At 39.5% G+C, this 6,156-nt stretch overlaps 1 long non-coding RNA gene across 1 annotated transcript; it reads left to right on the plus strand.

Annotated features, from left to right (window-relative positions):
• The first annotated feature begins 563 nt into the window (after positions 1-563).
• LOC124200277 lies at positions 564-4,327 on the plus strand. The gene is made up of 4 exons (XR_006877235.1): positions 564-665; positions 828-927; positions 1,117-1,329; positions 4,042-4,327. It is a non-coding gene; the product is annotated as an uncharacterized LOC124200277 (long non-coding RNA).
• The last annotated feature ends 1,829 nt before the right edge of the window (positions 4,328-6,156 follow it).

Here is a 6,156-nt window from a genome sequence, read left to right on the forward strand (position 1 = left end):
AAGTACTTTGAAGATAGCACGACCCCTTCGTTACCCTTTTTGCTATCGGAGCCCTCACCTATACGTGGATTTCAAATTGAATTCGCGGTTCCTTTATATATAATTATATGTACAGGAAACGGACAAGTGCTAGTCAATCACAAGTAGATGTACTGTAATCTTATGGTCTGTAGGACATTCCCATTTGTTTCCCACAGGAAAAAAACCAAACCAAACAAAAGGGGGAATGTTATAGTAATAATGTCTGTGTGATTGGAACATTAATGCACAGCGGCACGTCGGCTATATACTCACTGCTGGAAAAGCTGAATAAATAAAAATACAAGAGTCTGCAACGCTTTCACTCGACTTTAGACTCTCTCTCCATATCATCTCTCTGTTATGCACATCAGACTGTACACGCACTAATAATCATACATATATCCGCGTTGTTTTCTGCCTTGGAAACACATCTTCATTTTGGCAGTACATTTAATGAGAGTAAATTAACTTCTATTCCCGCCAAGAGGGTTTCTATCGATCGATATATCTCGGTATAATCAATTCGAAAATGAGTGTCGTCTGCTTTCCATTTGTTCGATCATCAAAGTAAGTTGAAGTTGAAGATTACAAAGAAAAATGTGGTGATCGTGTTCTATTTATAGAAACTCTATGCTGTTTAGCAGGTAAATAAAACTAAGAATACAAATATGATGATTATGAGAGCTTAAATAGAAGACCTGTTCCAATTTTGTGAATGTCAGCTTTCCTGACTAGCATGTATCATGTAAGCCCCCTGTTGATGAATGGAAGTTTGTTTGCATTATGTAACCTATTCCTTTGTGCAGATTTTAGGTATGAGCCAGCAGTCATAAACACAAGGTATTCAAGTTTTGCTTGTGCTGGTATTTACCTATCATCACCAACAATCTCAGCATCATCGCTTGGGTAATGATTTTCGTTTCTTTTATTCCTGTGACCTGCTAGACATTTTAATGATGGATGACTTGCGTAAACTTTGAATTCTCCTGTTTACTAACAATTAAGGCACTCCCACTGTCTCATTTTCCACTTTATTTGTTTCTGTAAATCTTTTTCGTAATAAGTAAGTAAACCCATTTTTTAATTTTTATTTAGATAAACAGCATCCCTTTTGATTGGAGAATCCACAAATATTCGGTCGAGTTACATACCTCTTCTTCCCTATTAATTCTCCTCTGTCCTCGTGTACACCCATGTGAGTGTGGGTGTATTCACGAGGACTCCCTTTTCCCTATTCCGTCTGGTGGATTCAATCATCCTGCTGATTGAGCACTTTTGGATGCCTGGCTGTATTTCCCAGGCACAAAGGTAGGGCAAATTAATCTCTATCCTTCATTTTCGACTATTTGATGGCGTTGATTGTCAGTCGTTAGATAGTACAGAGTAGGATTATTCCTCTAAGCTAGGCGGTTCACTGGAACCGTTTTCTCTCTTGCAGTTTTTGTTGGCTCAGTTAGGGTTTATTAAATAACTCATTTGTAGAACAACTTCAGATCAGGCCTGTTTTTGTGCCTCACAACCTTGTCTGTGGGCAAAACAATCAAAATCAAAAATATTTTTTCACCTTAACCGCTTCAAGCAAAGTTCAACTAGAAAATATTCTGACCAAAGTAACCTCCTCGTTCTGTAATATTTGACCGAAAAATTGAATTATTTATTACAGCGCCCACAAAGTCTTTGCTGGTTATAATTCTAATGACATAATTTGGCTCTTGCATGCCGATATGTGTCTAAGGTTGGGCGTGTTTTTATTATTATATCATTTTTTTTCTTTGACCGTTTTTTTTTAGAAAGCGTCCAATTTTTAGTCGTCGCTTATTATTGCGCAATCACAGGCTCTGCGACTTTTGGTTTGTTGGGCCCCCCATATCCAAAGAGAGACCTTGTGGCCTTATATTTTGGTTTTTTTTTTCTTATTCTTTTCAATATCCATAGAGCTGCTGTATTCTTGTTATCTTTACAATCTGGACAATCAACTATAGACTCAATGCCATTCCACACAGCGGGGAAATTATGGCGCGTTTCTTGCCAATCAGGTCGGGAATCGACTTATTTGAAATTAATGCATTCAGTATAAAGGGAAAAGAGAAAAAAAAATTTGTTTCGTGTGTCCTTTCGCTCTTGTCGTAAAACACGTTATGGGCATCCACTCAACAATGCAGAAGGTTAAACAAGTTCCCCATATCAAAGGATCGTGGAAAATGGCCGTTTGCGGAGCGGAGCGCGATAGATACACATAATTCGAGTGCTGCATATTATATATAGTATAGGCTCTTTTTATCTCTATCACAAAGTCAGAAGTCTATGCGCCTTTTGCTGAAGGCATTATTACAGGCATTCCGAGAAACATTATTTCGTTAAGGCCGCGCTCGTTCCGCTCTTATTTTTTCTTTCTATCCAAATAAAAAAAAAATGTTTGTTATGTCTTTTCAACAAGAAAGTTGTGCATGCACGCAAGCCGGGAGGAGGCCAAGTCTATCGTAAATACATCGCTAATAGCACATAGCAGTGTCTGTGTGTGTGTGTGTATTCTGTGCGATCGTTGATTGCATATATCTGGGTAATAAAGTAGTTGTAGAATATCCACATGTATCATAGGAGCGGCCTTCAATTGCGATCGGATTTGTATATCGAGTGGCGATCGAATTCATTTGATTGCTGCTAATTGGAATGAAAAGTAGTCCAGCCATTGATTGTTTGATTCGATCAGAGTTTGGCATACTATCTATACAGGCAGTGTGTATACGATGGGCGTGGATTGTATGTATGGTCGAAAGGGGAGGAGTGAGCAAACCGAACTTCCTGACCGACTCCATCACTTTTTCTAATAGATCTGGGCTAACCGAAAATAAAAACCCCCCCACTAATTATTAACAAAAAAAAAACAAAAGCCTATACGTCCATATATAGGGTGTTTCTATATCCATACAGGTATAACCGGAATAGAAGGAAGCGTCATCAAGCCTCGTTAACCTTCATTACGCACCGGCTGTGCGCATCTGTGACTGGGTTTTTTTGGTTTGGTTTTTTACTGCGTGGGTGGGTTATCGCATGCAAACTCGTCTCTGTACCTCAACATCACTTACGCCTGGCCGGGGCTTAGTTATTAGTCGGCCATCGATTGCAATATGCTTCCGCGTGACGTAAGTTAGTATGCATACATATCCCATATACTATACAGCGGATGGGAGGATCACCATCACACAGGGGTAGTAGCTTAGTAGTAGGGAACCCTTGTGTGTACAGTCTATCATCTACTTTTTTGTCTGCGCTCTCATTAAAATCTATTTGCTGCTGTGTATATTTAGTTAGACCGGTGACTTCCTCTTCATGCCATTCGATCGTGTGTATATTCGTTTCTTTTTACGACCGACCACAGACCCTTTTTTTTTGGTGGGGGTGAGGGGGTTGGTCCTTATAGTACGCCGCACCCTCGAACCCCTACAGGGTAGCTGATAATTACAACACTAGGACCCAATAAATATTTTCGCCGCTGCTACTTTTTTCGGATGGATAAGGGGGGAAAAGATGATAATTTTCAAACGTTTTTCTGTAACCCTAAACATCTTTTTTTTTTCTTTGGGTGGGTTTCGCATCGTGTGTGTGTGTGTTATGTCCACGGTCAAAAAACGGAGACACTAGAAATAAAAAGGCGAGTGTGATTATCCCCTTCCTAAATATAGCTGACCATTCCGCTAGATGCGTCAGATGATTGTTGTCAATTATTTAACTCGACCTCCTTCCTCCCCGCAAAAGAGTTTTATATTCCCCCCCCCCCTTTTTATTTTTTTTTTTTTACCTTTTTAAAAAGAAAAATCCCCGCCATCCGTCGTACATGTATAAAATACCAGAAAACGGATAGACAGGTGAATCGAAGGGAAATATCACGCAAACGTTTTATAACACACGTTGGTATTATGGTTTTATGGGATGGATCCACGCCGCCCTCCGTTTGAATTTTAGTTTTTTGTTTTTTTAAAGAAATAATATTGTTTCTCCTTATTTTTTCAATTCCGGCAGTTGGGTTTTCAACTTTACAATAGCTGCGCCTCACGATTTCCAGCGTTTATTAGCGGAAGGCAACGATTGGTATCAAAAACAGGAGCAGAGCGACGAGACTATTATAATGGTCTATAGCAGTTCAGCGGTGGCTCACTCCGTTGCTTATATACGTGAGCTTCAACAAGTGTGTTGGCTCTCCTCTATTATTATGTATGGCTATATAGCAATTATTTATTACATGGCGACACGAAGATGTTGGTGGCGCGGAACCGCGCGCTCGCTCGGTTCGCACGTTATACGGCAGCAGCCCAACAGAGAGAGAAAGAAAGAAAGAGCTATAATAGTATTTTTCAAATTTATTGTTTTTTCCACCGGACGATGAAATATATTACAGACGGTGGTAAAATGTTTTGTTCACCGGCTAGATAAAGAAACGAACAACTACTGCGAGTATTATTATATACACAGTGGACGACGGCTACTGGTGAATTCACTCTCGGGAGCAAAAAAATAAAGAAGAAGAATCTCTGTTAATATCGGGACTGCTGTAATAATACTCTGGAGTCGACCAGATGCGCAGACAGATTTTTATTGGACTAGAGGTAAAAAAACACAATTGGAATTTCCTAATAAATCGTCGATCCATTGAGCGACCAAAGGGTATATCTACTGCTATATGTAGGCTACTGGTTTGTTCGGTTATTACACTCTGGACCCCTTGTAATAAAAGAAGTAAAAACAAAACGTGTTTTTCTCGTACGTAGTTTGTCTTCGATCTCTAGCAAATCATTCAAATACCAGCCAATTATTTTCTTCTTCTTCGTGTAACGCGTTACGTGATGCACAGGGAATTCCAGGAAGAAGAAATTTAATAAAAAAAAAAAGCTCGGCTCTCACTCCACGATTTAATTGCCATTTAGAATATAGTATCTTGATTTCTTCTCTCTTGTTTTATTTTTAACTTTTTTCAAAAAAAAAACTAAACTCCTGTAGCAGGACGGAATAATATCGAAAAATGGAAGGTGGACATTGAAGAAGAGTTGGCTTTTATCCCGCCACCATAGATTAATATCTGGCATTCGCATCTCTCACGTTTTTCTTTTCTAACTTTTTCTATAAGATATCGGTTCGGATATTATGATACCGGCACATAGCGCCCGCTGGCCGCCGGCGCCACCGCTGCCGGTAGAAAAATGATGAAAACCTCCATCGCTTCCATCTTCCATCTTTTTTTGTATATTATAGTCTCTCAGTTATACCCAGCATATAAAAAACCCTTATACTTGTGTTTATATTATATTCTTTCTTCTCTCTCCATCTTCTATTTTTGAGTTGTTGTTGCGCTTCTCGTCGAATGTTGTACGCCATCGAAGTGATGTCGATCGTAAAATGTTATACAAGCTTTTTTTCGGCTGCTGCGTATAGAATGTAGTCTTAGGCTACGATAGACACTATCCATAAAAATGAGCGGGCCGGCATTACGTCTCTCAGAAACACAGATGAAAACAACTAATACGTTTGTGACATGTTGACCGCGAAAGAGCAGCAACCTCCCCCATCACAAAAGAAATGGGAAGATGACTGGGTCATCATCATTATATTATATAGACCAAAAGGTTCGGCAGCATCACTTTGAGGGGCTACCAAAAAATGACTTTTCTGGTTTTTTGACAGTTTAGAAATAATCGCCATTCTTGCTGGTCGAGTTCTAAAGTCATCTGTAATTTTATCTGGGTCATTCATTTTATGATATTAGGCTATTTTAAAAGTATTACCAGGGAATGGTATATATATAGATATGCGGGGAGAGTGAGCGAGTATAGTTAAGGGTAATTTTAGATGCGCAATTGCCCTTGCCAAAGAAAATTGCGCAAGTTAAGACACCGGCGGTGACAGAGTCAAAATTAGAAGCCACTCGAGATGAATGGTGTGTGATATGGGCCAAGTGTCGGTCACTTTACAGAATTTAATTACTTGGCGCTATTGAACAAGGTATTATTTCCTCACTCTCCATTGGTGTATGTATAGTTGTATACGCAATAATAATGGACTTCAACAGCTTGTAGACGATGATACCAGGGACGTCCACCTCCGTTGAAATGACTCTATGGCGGTGAGGTGCGGGCGAGAGTC

Source organism: Daphnia pulex, chromosome 8 (genome assembly GCF_021134715.1).
Source record: "Daphnia pulex isolate KAP4 chromosome 8, ASM2113471v1".
Classification (NCBI taxonomy): domain Eukaryota; kingdom Metazoa; phylum Arthropoda; class Branchiopoda; order Diplostraca; family Daphniidae; genus Daphnia; species Daphnia pulex.